Source organism: Chiloscyllium punctatum, chromosome 36, assembly GCF_047496795.1.
Source record: "Chiloscyllium punctatum isolate Juve2018m chromosome 36, sChiPun1.3, whole genome shotgun sequence".
In the NCBI taxonomy this organism is placed as follows: domain Eukaryota; kingdom Metazoa; phylum Chordata; class Chondrichthyes; order Orectolobiformes; family Hemiscylliidae; genus Chiloscyllium; species Chiloscyllium punctatum.
Window position 1 is genome coordinate 13,359,349 of NC_092774.1, and position 14,151 is coordinate 13,373,499.

Genomic DNA, 14,151 nt, shown 5'->3' on the forward strand with positions numbered 1-14,151 from the left:
TAGCAGCTAAAAGGGTGTAAACTACTCAATGTATAAAACATACAGGAAACAGTTTGCAGAAAAATTGACCATTGACACGTTTAATTGCTACCATTCAAACACCCAAACTTCAGAAATGTAGGCCATCATTTACCTAACTGTGCAAATGTCCAAATCAACTGGGTTTACAGAAGCCCCGAGAAATTCTAAAGGACTGTTGCAATTTCAGGGAGGTGGGGGGATGGAATGGTGGAGAAGAGAGACCAACTGAAAATGATATTACTTTGAAGAGAGTTAAAGTTTCAATCAACCTCTTCAATTGTTGGTCCACCAGAAGGGTCCTTTCTGACTTGTTCTGAGAATGGCCCTTCGGGCATACCTCCCTGGTAAAGTTTGGCATTGATGGGCTTGCATATTTTTTTTTTTTCAAATCTTTCAACTGCTGCTCAAAGTCCTCCTTCTCTGCTGTTTGGTTTGCCTCCAGCCAGGAGATGGCCTGGTTACACTTTTCGATGACTTTGTTCTTATCTTCCTCACTGATCTTGCCTTTCGTTTTCTCTTCCTCCACTGAACTCTTCATGTTAAATGCGTACGACTCCAGGGAATTCTTGGCTGTAATTTTCTCACGCTGCATATCATCCTGACCTTTGTACCTCTCCGCTTCCTGCACTATCCTCTCGATCTCCTCCTTACTCAACCTGCCCTTGTTATTGGTGATGGTGATTTTGCTCTCTTTGCCAGTGCTCTTGTCCACAGCAGAGACATTCAAGATGCCATTTGCGTCAATATCAAAGGTGACCTCAATCTGTGGTACACCACGTGGCGCAGGAGGGATCCCACTGAGGTCAAATTTGCCCAAGAGAACTCCGGAGGAAAGGTCTCCTGGCTCACACTCCGCCGCTCGACTTCCTCTTGCATAAGGTGGAGCCCGGAGACTGGGTACTTGTTAAGACCTGGAAGGCCGAAAAGCTCCAGCCGCGGTGGGAAGGACCGTTCCTGGTTCTGTTAACAACTGAAGCAGCTGTTCGGACGAAAGAGAAAGGGTGGGTCCACGCATCGAGGATAAAGGGGCCTGTTCCATCTGAAGGAGAAAGCACTTGGACATGCGAGCAAGGGGACAAGCCGTTGGTGGTAAAACTGAAAAGACAGCAATAATGAACTCTACTTGGACTGTATTGGTGGGGATATTAATCAGTTTTCTCTTGTATGTGGGGGAGGGTAAGGGAAAATGTGACAAATGTCGAACTACAGTAAGACTTGGGATTCGAATCTACTCGGGAACATTGTGTCCCATTCCTATGTGGACGATTGGTGTTACGATGTGAGTGCACGCCATGAATGTTGGGAGGGTGGAAGACCCTATTATCAGGTATATAATAAAGGATACGGTGGCAAAATCCGTGGATGCCCTATAAATGACCGCTGGGTGTGTATTAGCAAAACTGGGAGGTGGGACCTATCCTCCGTGTTGCGCAGGGAACAGGTTGACAGAGTCAAGGAGACCAAGATACAGATCACTGATCGGGGGTTGGGGAAGGAGCAAGACCGTCAGGGAACGGTCGTGCTCTCTAAAGTGCCATCTGTATACGAAGAGGTAGAAGGAAAGATTGAACTCCCTGATGTTACACAAAACCTGTTTATTGATCTCACCTCTAGAATAGCCACTGTTTTAAATGTTAGCAATTGCTGGGTTTGTGGGGGGCCACATATGTCGGAACAATGGCCGTGGACTGGTCAAAGCTTAGACATATGGGAATTGCTGCAAACCACTTGGACTCATGTCAATGAAAGGAAAAGCCAGGGGTGGAGACTGACAAACAGCCCTGAGGGCCGGTTCTGTATTGAAGGCAAGGGGACAGTGGAGGTAGGGATTAGTCCCTGTCAGAATGTATTGGATGCAACCACGCGAGTATGGTGGCCTCAGGATATTACTTGGTACATTGCAAACCGGGATCATGGAAATTGCGTTCCATTACGTACTGATTCCTCCTCTGACGAGCTGGGGACTGATTACTGGAATTGCAGTGGTCCTAGTCCTTATGAGGGCGTCCCTGGGGTAAAGGAACTGTGGGATGATGTTGTGAGGCAGGGAGGGCCTGCTCCAGATGGCCTATTTTGGATATGCGGTAATCAGGCATACTCCAAACTACCCATGGGATGGGCTGGGGTATGCTTCCTGGGTCTAATACGACCTGCGTTCTTCCTATTACCCCGGAAGGAAGGCAACGATTTGGGAATTAAACTATTTGACTCTCTCCGTAGGTCGCCAAGGGATATCCAAGTCGGTGATTGGGGGGATGAGTGGCCACCGGCCCGGGTTATTGCATACTACGGGCCGGCTACATGGGCACAGGACGGATCATGGGGATATCGTACTCCTATCTATATGTTAAATCGAATTATCAGGCTCCAAGCAGTCATAGAGGTCATTACTAACCAGACCGCTCTGGCCCTGGAGTTGCTGGCTAAGCAGCAGGATCAGATGAGGGCTGCTATATATCAAAACCGACTTGCCTTGGATTATCTGTTGGCCTCGGAGGGGGGCGTGTGCGGGAAGTTTAACCTGACTAACTGCTTCCTAGAAATTGACGATAATGGTAAAGCGGTTTTGGAAATTTCCGATGAAATTCGGAAATTGGCCCATGTGCCAGTACAATCTTGGCGTCCTCTTAGTGGCATCGGATGGTGGGATGGTCTCCTAGGTGGTAGTTGGTGGCGCACGGCGCTACTGATGGTTGGGGGGGTTGTGATTCTTCTTCTCGTATTACCCTGCCTAATCCCCTGTATTCAGCTTCTAATTCAGAAAAATATTTCCCGACTCCAGGCAGTGGTGGTTCCACAACATGGGACACGGGAACTTAAGGTGATGTTGCTGCGAAAGTCCAAAGATTTCCCGGGCCCTTAAAGAAAGGGGGGGCTTATCTTGGTCTAGGCACATCTTAAAAAAGAAAAGGGTGGAATTGTGAGAGGTAATTTCGGTTTGCAACTTTAAGATGTGCCTAGACCACAGACTGATCTATAATAAAAGATAAAACTTTTGCTCCTTTTCTAAAACTTAGACTTTTGTTTTCTTAAAACATTTTGTATACTCAAAATTAGAATAGTTTAAAATAGTGCATGCAGTTCGTGAGCAGAGTAAAACAAGCAGGCCCTTGATTGATGAAACCATAAACACAGACAGGGAAGGAGGAGTTCTTGACTGATAGAGGCTGCAAGACAGGGAAACGACTCGAGAGACATCTGCTACAGATTGATACAGAGACATCTGCTACAGCACAGAGAAGAATAAGTCTTTGACTGATAAGACTACAGGGAGAGAAAAATAACACCTCTAGGGTCTGGAGACATTTGTTGCAGACTTTGTGATAAGGATGCAAGTTGGAGAATAATGATGTTTTTAAGAATGTGAACCTCATGGCTCATTAAGAGCCAGGAAGGGGAGGGTCTGGAGACATTTGTTGCAGACTTTGTGATAAGGATACAAGTTGGAGAATAATGATGTTTTTAAGAATGTGAACCTCATGGCTCGTTAGAACCAAGGAGGGGAGGGACTTGTACTGTATATAATGAGAAACTTTGTAAGCCTCAGCGCGCCTTTTACTCAGAAGGCTGCCCGACTCTGCAGACTTGCTAATAAAACTTTGTTTTCCTGAATTTGTCTAGAGCGATTATTAAGAAGCGATTTTCGTTTCTAACAGGAAGCAGTAACTTTTGGAGTGATTTTGGCAACTGTGTGGCATTTGCACGTTCTCCCAGTGTCTGAGCGGGTTTCCTCCCACAGTCCAAAGAATTGCAGGTTAGGTGAATTTGCCATGCTGAATTGCCCTGTAGTGTAGGTGCATTCGTCAGGGGTGAATGTAGGGGAATGGATCTGGGTGGGTTGCTCTTCGGAGTGTCGATGTGGAGTTTTTGGGCTGAAGGGCCCCGTTTCCACACCGGAGGGAATAATTATTTATATAAAATGCCCCCGATCCATTAGAGGGCCCAACATTAGTTTTAATTGGGTAGTAGAAATCTGAAGGATAATTGCTCGCTTCAGGACATCCAGACGTGAATGAATTTGGCACAGGACACATTGGGCAACTATTAAAGACTCCGTTGTATTTCACTGGGTTGTGGACTCATGCAGAGACAAGAACAACTTACTTTGATAACAGTGTTCGATTTGCAAATGGAACGGCTGACCGATATTGAGAGTTTGCACACTTGGTTAAGCAGCTATGGGTCATAGCCAGGATTTAGGAAGAATTAGGACCGGGGCATTTTGGAGCCTGCTTCCTCGGGCAGAGAATTCTGCAGATACACTACTCTCTGGGAAAACCAGCAGCCCTCACTTCCTCCTCCTCATCTCGGTCCTAAACCTACTCCCCCCAAAGCTTGAGGCCTAGTCTCAGCTACCAGCAGAAATGACTGGATAGGGTAGGGCTTCATCCTCTCAGTGCAATGAATTCCCACTTTCTCCCAAATTCCCGGATGTACTCACTTAGTGGTTGCTGTCTCACAAATGAAAGATTTCATTCTAACTTCTTCCGGTCCTAAGAAGGGCAAAACATCTTTGAAAGCTGCTCTGAAAGCCCTGTCTTCACAACCACACTTCTGCTTTCACCGAAGACAGTTAGAGTCATACACCACACAAACAGATCCTTCAGCCCAACTCGTCTATGCCAACCATATATCCGAAATCAATCTATTCCATTTGCCGGCATGTGGCCCATATTCCTCAAAACCCTTCCCCTTCATGTACTCATCCAGATGCTGCTTAAATGTTGTAATTGTACCAGCCTCCACCACTTCCTGTCAGCTCGTTCCATACATGCAAAACCCTCTGAGAAAGTGGCCCCTCAGGTTCCTTTTAAATCTTTGTCCTCTCAGCTCAAACCTCGGCCTTCTAATTTTGGGCTCCCCTACCCGGAGGAAAAGACCTTAGTTATTCATGCCCCTTATAACCTTCTATAAATGTCACCCCTCAGCCTCCAACACTGAGGGAAAACAGACCCAGCCTATTCAGTCTCTCCCTCTCACTCAAACCCTCCAACTCTGACATCAGCCTTATAAACCTTTTCCAAACCCTTTCAAGTTTCACAACATCCTTCCATAGGATGGAGACCAGAATTACACACAATGTTCCAAAAGTGGCCTAACCACTGTCCAGTGCAGCCGCAACGTGACCTCCCAACTCCTTCACTCAATACTCTGACCAATAGAGGAAAGCATACCAAACATCATCTTCACTATCCTGTCTACCTGCGATTCCACTTACAAGGAAGTATGAACATGCATTCCAAGGTCTCTTTCTTCTGCAACACCTCCCCTGTGTAAGTCCTGCCTGCATTGCTTGACCAAAATGCAACACATCACATTTCTCCAAGTTCAACTCCATCTGCCCTTCGTTAGCCTATCAGCCCATCCAATCAATTCTAATTTAAAGTGAACTCTCTTTCCTCTCTTATTCCTTCGAAGCTGAAGATCTCCATCCCACACACTCTCCATTCTCAGTTTGCTGAACCTAATCCCTGCTGTACCTCATTCTGAAGGGTCTGGTTCATGCTGATTAACAGGGCCATACTCAGGGGAGATCGAATTGAAACATACAGAATACTGAACAGTCTGGACAGAGTGGATGTTGGGAAGATGTTTCCATTGATAGGAGAAACTAAGACCCGAGGGCACAGCTTTAGAGTAAAGGGATGACCTTTTAGAATGGAGATAAGGAGAAACGTCTTCAGTCAGAGTGGCGAATCTGTGGAATTCATTGGCATAGAAGACTGCAGAGGCCAGGTCACTGAGAATATTCAGACTGGAGATAGCTAGGGTCTTGAGTATTGAGGTGATCGAAGGTGACAGGGAGAAAGCAGCAGAATGGTGCTCAGAAACTGATCAGCCACGATTGAATGGTATGTACAGACCTGATGGGCTGATTAGCCTACTTTCTGCTCCTATGTCTTATAGTCTCTTGCTGTCCAGGACACTGAGAATTGGGAGCAGGAGTCAGCCATTTGGTCTTTTAAGCCTGCCCCAGCATTGAACAGATCACAAATGGATATGGATCTCCCTACATCGAGATGCAGAGGCTGGGACTCTTTTCACTGGAGCATCGGAGGTTAAGAGGTGTCCTGACAGAGGTTTAAAAAATCATGAGGGGTATCGGTGAGGTGAATGGCAGGTGTCATTTCAAGATTAGGGAGCAAACTTTTAAAGTGAGAGTAGAACGAGTCTAAAGAAATAAGGAGCACTTTCTGTTTAAAAAAAAAGAGTGGTTGGTGTGTGGAATGAATGTCTAGAGGAAATGTTGGACGCAGGTACAGTTACAATGTTTAAAATACATTTGGATAAGTACATGAACAGGAAAGGTTCGGAGGGATATGGGCCAAACACAGGCAGGTGGGATTAGTTTAATTTGTGAATACAGGCAGCATGGATTAGTTGACCTGAAGGGTGTGTTTCTATGCTGTATGTCACTGTTCTGTACTGGTGTTAAAACTATTTTCTTGCCTTCCCCAATAAACATCCACTTCTCTGTTCAAAAATTATATGAACTCAGCCTTGAAAATATTCCATGACCCCCTAACTGCAGGAAGGCATCCCCTCTTCTAAACTCAATTCCTCTTGCTAATATACAACTTGCCTTGCTGATTGCTTGCTGCACCTGTCTGACAACCGGCAGCGACTGGTGTAGGAGGACGCTGAGGCCCCTTTGCACATCCATACATCATTCCTGATGAAGGGCTCTTACCCGAAACGTCAACTTTCCTACTCCTTGGATGCTGTCTGACCTGCTGTGCTTTTCCAGTACCACACATATTTACTCTGATCTCCAGCATTTGCAATCCTCACTTTCTCCACTTCCCAATATATCACCATTTAAACAATACACCTCATTTCTGCTTTTTGTTCCCCCACAGCAAAGGCTATAACTTCACCCTGTGGTACTGCACTTGCCAGGTGTTTGAGGCACAGACCTGGACCAGCTTTTCCAGAGTCTGTCCTCTTTCTGGATTCACTCCCTTTCTTTTCAGTTGCTGCAAGTCAACAATTGGATCCCAGCATGAAAATAAAAGAAATAGAAAAGGGAGTGAGAGGAGAGAGTGTGCTGTTGGACAGAGGAAGGAAATTACAGTCTTGGATGAATCTCAATCTTCATTGAGTGAGTGAGTGAGTGAGTGAGTGAGTGAGTGAGTGAGAGAGAGAGAGAGAGAGAGAGAGAGAGAAAAGAGCAGTAGCAGCTTCAGAAGCTCATGGGTCAAGATTGGAGTGGTGCTAGAAAAGCACAGGTCAGGCAGCATCCGAGGAGCAGGAAAATCGACGTCTCCGATTCAGACAATAGGGCTGTTCTGAATGGTAGGAGGACCAAGCTCTTTCTGGTGTTCCACTGCACCTCATTGGGCCAACAAATGAAGTTCATGCACCATTTTTACAGACAGATGGGAGCATGTGCAGGTTTTTGCAGACACCGATGAACACGTGCAGTGCTTGCTGACACCGAGGAGCATGCGCAGTAGGCTCTGTAGATATGCTGGTGTAACTGACCGATTCAACTGGCCAAATGTCAAGGAGGAAGAAAAAAGGGTAGAGCCACAATTTTGTTTCAGCTTCCCACCCCACGGCTCGACATAACCGTGCATGTTCCTTGCTTTTCTCCTTACCCTCACCCCTCGTGATTTTTCAAATCTCAATAAGGTCATCCCTCAACCTCCTCCAATCCAGTGAAAAAGTCCCAGCCTCTCCCTATAACTCAAACCCTCCATTCCTGGCAATGTCCAAGTAAATCTTTACCGAACCCCCTCTGATAATATTCTTCCTATTACAGGGTGACCAGAACTGTACTCAGTACTCTAAACAAAATGGCCTCACCAACATCCTGTACAACCTCAACATAGAACAAAAAAAAATTTATAACTAAGGAACAGGCCCTTCGGCCCTTCAAGCCTAAGCCGATCCAAATCCTCTGTCTAAACCTATCGCGCAATTCCTGAATCTGTATCCCTCTGCTCTCCACCTACTCATGCATCTGTACAGATGCACTTTTTCTTTTTACAGATATTTTTATTGAAAATTTAACGTTTTTACAAGTTTGCAAATAAAAAAAGACACGTAAAAACACTAATATACAATTAAATCTTAAATAAATAGCCAAAACCTGTCAAACAAAGAGAAGAGATACAGAGAAGATAAAGATAAACTCAACTAACTACTAATCTAACCTATAACTAACCAGAGTGTATGATCAAATATCTTACATTATTCAAAAGAAAAAAGGATAACATAGTAATTAAGTAGTGAAGTACATGCTCGGAATGAGTTAACATAATTCGTAATAAAACCCGTATTCACGCGGGATTCCTCTCCCAAGGGACCCCGGACCAGCCAGAACTGTTACCTCAACGAGATGAAAGCCCTTGAAAGAATGGCCGAAATATCTGTATCTATGTAATTCAAAAAAGGACTGCCATATTTTATCGAATAATTCAGTTTTTTCGTGCACCATATTTGTAAGGAAGTCAAGGGGAATACATTCCTTGATTAATCTGTGCCAATTCCTAAGTCCTAGAGGGCCCTCAGCCATCCAGTTTACTAAGATACCTTTCCTTGCGTAGAAGGAGAGAATGGAAAATAATTTCCTCCAGAGCACATCCAGAGAAGGTAAGCTCGAGAAGCCCAGAAGAGGAGATACTGGATCTACTGTAATTTCCGTTCCCAAGATTTCTGTCAGGGCCTTTACTACTTTGGTCCAGTATTTGAGGATCTTATGGCATGTCCATTAGCAGTGTAAGAATGCCCACCTGTTTTACATTTGGGACACATTGGAGATGCTCCTGCCCTAAATTTTGCCAATCTTTCCAGTGCCATATGGGCCCTATGAAGCATCTTTAACTGAATGGTCTGGGTTCTGTTACAAATGGAGATTTTTTTTGGTACTTTCCCAGATGTCATTCCACTGTTCTGTAGAAATTTCCAGCCCCAAATCCTGATCCCATGTTCTAAGCAGATGGTCCATATCTTCCGACACTTCATCACATAATAAGTGATAAAGAGTGCTGACCAAGGGTACACCCATTGGCCACAACACACTACATTCTCTATCTGATTTATAGAGAACATCTAATAACGCAGTAGTCTCCAGTATGTAGTCTCGAATGTAGAAGTATCGAAAGAGGTCTCCATGAGGTAATCCAAATTTCTGATGCAGCTGTTCAAAAGACATCAGGACCCCCCTTCTCGAACAGATCCCCTAAACAGGAGATACCCCTGGATCTCCAGGATTTGAATGCAGCATCTGTAAGCCCTGGTTGAAAACCCCATGCCCCCACTATAGGAGTATAGGGGGATGTTTTATGTGAATTACCCTCGTTTTGCCACATTATATTCCAAGCTTTAATTGTGTTTAGTACTGTAGGGTTTCTACAGTGGTCCGTAATGATTTTCATCTGATCTAAAAATAAGAGGTGAATAAGAGGGCACTGTACTTGAGAAGCCTCGATGTCCATCCAGATTGATTGCGGGTCAGACGTGACCCAATCGGCTATGTAGCTTAACAAGGAACTTAACTGATACTTCCTAAAGTCTGGAAAATCCAGCCCTCCCCCCTTGCCTGTGGAAGCTGTAGCTTCCTTAACTTAATAAGGGGCCGTCTAGGATTCCAGATGAAAGAACCCAGCCAACCATACAATCTGCGCAGTGCCGTACTCGGCAGCATTCTCATCGGGTATAAGAGATCGGGGCAAGACATTCATCTTAATTAGGGCTATTCTACCTAGCCAGGAAATTGGAAGGTCTCCCCAACGTTGAAGGCCTTGTCTTACCCTTTCCAATAGATGCACAAAATTGAGCTTGTATAGCTGGCCAAATACTGGGGTGATAAAAATGCCAAAGTATAAGAAACCCTTCAGAGACCACTGAAAGGGGAAGTGGGATCCGTCCAGTAAGTGGGACATACCAGTGAGGCATGGCCTCCGATTTTGAAAAATTCGTTTTGTAGCCTGAAAATGCACTAAATGTATTAATAACTTGGATTAAGTGAGGCAAGGACATCAGAGGATTACTAAGAAAAAGGAGATCATCATCAGCATATAGGGTAATTTTATGTTTACCTGTACCAACCCTCGGGGCCGTTATATTAGAGTCAGCCCGTATCGCTACCACCAATGGCTCAATTATTAGCGTGAATAGCAACAGTGAGAGAGGACATTCCTGACGGCAGCCTCTCCCCACTCTATCTGTGCCTAATGCATTGGTGATCACAACTGCTTTGGGATCATTATACAGTGTTGAGAGCCATTTGGCAAATACGTTTCCAACGCCAAACCTTTCCGATGTATAGAACAGGTATGACCATTCAACCCTGTCGAATGCCTTCTCCGTGTCCAATGAGACTACTATTCCCGGTATTTTTTCCTGATGACAGACTTGATTCACATTCAAGACCCTTCTAATATTATCAGATGGTCTACGGCCCTTAATAAACCCAGTCTGCTCCTCTTTTATGATATATGGCAGCACCCTCTCGAGCCTCAATGCTAATGTTTTAGAAAGAATTTTAAAATCTACAGTTAGCAAGATGCATAATCTTCTGGATCCTTTCCTTTTTTGAGAATAGGGGAGATATTCACCTCTTTCAGTGAAGGTGGGAGGCAGCCCTGACTATTTGTGTAGATTAGATTAGATTAGATTACTTTACAGTGTGGAAACAGGCCCTTCGGCCCAACAAGTCCACACCGCACGCGCCGAAGCGCAACCCACCCATACCCCTACATCTACCCCTTACCTAACACTACGGGCAATTTAGCATGGCCAATTCACCTGACCTGCACATCTTTGGAGTGTGGGAGGAAACCGGAGCACCCAGAGGAAACCCACGCAGACACGTGGAGAATGTGCAAACTCCACACAGAGAGTCGCCTGAGGCGGGAATTGAACCCGGATCTCTGGCGCTGTGAGGCAGCAGTGCTTACCACTGTGCCGCCCATGTAGTTATACATGTCCATAAGTGGGGCCAGCTAATACTCCTGTGAACTCTTTGTAAAGTTCAACCTGAAAGCCCTCTTGGCCAGGTGCCTTACCGCTCTGAAGTTGCCTGATTACGTCAAGTATTTCCTGGGTTGTTGGGGGAGCATTCAGGACTGATACCTGTTCCAGGATTAAGTCCGGAAAGGCCAGGCTTTTAAAAAAGGACTGCATCCTCCTGGCTCTATCTTCACAACCCTGCGATCAGGATTAAACTTTCTGAAGATTGTGTTGATCCTTTTAGGATCGTGAATCAGAGTACCAGCACTTTCCCCGATAGCCGTGATAGCTTGAGGGGCCCTTTTTCTCCTTGCGAGTTGTAGGCGCACGTGGACCTGACCAGGTCGTCACAGAGGAAACGGAAGGTGGAAAGGGGTGGGGAGGGAAATATCTCCCTGGTGGTGGGGTCTTTTGGGAGGTGGCGGAAATGTCGGCAGATGATTTGGTTTATGCAAAGGTTGGTAGGATGGAAGGTGAGCACCAGGGGCGTTCTGTCCTTGTTACGGTTGGACGGGTGGGGTGTGAGGGCAGAGGTGCGGGATGTGGACGAAATGCGTTGGAGGGCATCTTTAACCACGTGGGAAGGGAAATTGCGGTCTCGAAAGGAGGAGGCCATCTGGTGTGTTCTGTGGTGGAACTGGTCCTCCTGGGAGCAGATACGGCAGAGGCGGAGGAATTGGGAATACGGGATGGCATTTTTGCAAGAGGTAGGTTTTACCTATGTGAACAATGAAGGCAAGTGTGCGAAACACCTTCTTCACCCCCATCTACCAGTGATGTAACTTTCAACAACAATGAACCCGAACACCCCCTGGTCTCTGTTCTACAACACGACCCAGGCCCTAACATTACTTGTACAAGTCTTGCCCTCCTTTATTTTAGTAAAATGCAAACCCTCACTTATATCCATACCTCTCTCATACACACACTCTCTCTCAGACATACACATACACCATCCTCTCAACACTCTCATTCTCCATCACAAATCACACTTCATCAAGCAAATACACACTCACCGACACACAGTCTTATACACAAACTCACATACACACTTTCCTGATGAAAGGCTTTTCCCCGAAACATTGATTTTTCTGCTCCTGGGATGCTGCCTGACTTGCTGCAACACCACACTCTCGATCCTAAACTTATTACCCGCTATTTCTGGGCTCCCCCATCCAAAGGAAAATACCATGTCTATTTACCCTATCCATGTCCCTCATGACGATATAAAAGCATATCAGGTCACTCCTCAGACTCCGGCAAGCTACGGAAAACAGTCCCAGCCTGTCCTTCAGTCCCTCCTCACCCAGGTAACCAAGACACATACCTGAGGTCGCAAAGTCTGCTCCCTCTCTGGATTCACTCCAGTTGCTACAAGTGAGCCTGCTCCGCAATCATTAAGATCATGGCTCATCTCCTCCTCCATGCACTGTCACAAGGAACCCCTTAATTCCAATACCAGGCAAAAACCCATCCAACTGTGTCTTGAATATACTTAATGAAGCTGCCTCTATTGCTTCCTTGGCCAGAGAGTATTCCATAGATTTTGATGAAAGCCTTTTGCCCTAAACATCGATTTTCCTGCTCTCCGGATGCTGCCTGACCTGCTGTACTTTTCCAGCACCACTCTAATTTAGACTATTCCATAGATTCATGACCCTCTGGGAAAAGCAGTTCCTCATCTCTGTCTGAAAGCTACTCCCTCTAACCTTGAGGCCTAGTCTCACCCAGCAGCAGAAATTACCGGACAGGGTAGGGCTTCATCCCCACAGTGCAATGACCATTGGGAAGCTGTTTCCATTGGTAGGAGAGACTAGTACCAGAGGACACAGCTTTAAGAATAAAGGGAAGACCTTTAGGAACAGAGATAAGCGATGTCGTCTTTTCTGCCGACAGCGAGGAGCATGGACAATGTGTTGGTGACACCAGCGAGCAGGTGCGTTGTTGTTCACACCAAGGAGCAGACACAATATGCTCTGTGGCGATGCTGGTGTTATTGACAGATGTTAAGTGTTCAAATGCCAAGAGGAGAAACAAAGGGTAGAGCCACAGTTCTTTTTCCCCCAAGTGGCTCAACGTTTTTTCGCTTTTGCATTTTGTCTGGCTGCTCAACTTTTTTTTTAAAATGTCTTTTTGTCAGTGTAGGGGTGAGGTTCACAACTAGAGGGCATAGGTTTAGGGTGAGAGCAGAAAGATATTAAAAGGTACCGAAGGGGCAACTTTTCCATGCAGAGGGTGGTGCATATATGGAATGAACTGCCAGAGGAAGTAGTGGAGGCCGGTATAATTACAGCATTTAAAACACATCTGAATGGATATATGAAGAGGAAGGGATTAGAGGGATAGGAGCCAAGTGCTGTCAAATGGGGACTAGATTAATTTAGGGTATCTGGTTGGCATGGACAGGTTGGACCGAATGGGTCTGGCTCCGTGCTGTACATCGGTGACTCTAAACAATAAAGTCTACTTTTCCAAATAATAAACTATATCCATATTAACAAGGCTTAGTGCTCCACATTTACTAACCATTCTCAACAGGTCCTGCCCCTTCAATAACTGAGGAACATATACATGCTGGTGTATAATCTCCTTCACTAGGATTTACACACTACCCTCAGCAATTACACAAGTAACAGTGAGGGGGGTAAACAGCCCGAGGATTAAACAGACAGTGAGGGGGGTAAACAGCCCGAGGATTAAACAGACAGTGAGGGGGGTAAACAGCCCGAGGATTAAACAGACAGTGAGGGGGGTAAACAGCCCGAGGATTAAACAGACAGTGAGGGGGGTAAACAGCCCAAGGATTAAACAGTGAGGGGGGTAAACAGCCCAAGGATTAAACAGACAGTGAGGGGGGTAAACAGCCCGAGGATTAAACAGACAGTGAGGGGGGTAAACAGCCCAAGGATTAAACAGTGAGGGGGGTAAACAGCCCAAGGATTAAACAGACAGTGAGGGGGGTAAACAGCCCGAGGATTAAACAGACAGTGAGGGGGGTAAACAGCCCAAGGATTAAACAGTGAGGGGGGTAAACAGCCCAAGGATTAAACAGACAGTGAGGGGGGTAAACAGCCCGAGGATTAAACAGACAGTGAGGGGGGTAAACAGCCCAAGGATTAAACAGACAGTGAGGGGGGTAAACAGCCCGAGGATTAAACAGACAGTGAGGGG

The 14,151-nt window shown here is 45.8% G+C and overlaps 1 pseudogene; it reads right to left on the reverse strand.

Annotated features, from left to right (window-relative positions):
- Nucleotides 1–281: 281 nt before the first annotated feature.
- LOC140460008 (heat shock 70 kDa protein-like) lies at nucleotides 282–12,406 on the reverse strand (annotated as a pseudogene).
- Nucleotides 12,407–14,151: the final 1,745 nt, after the last annotated feature.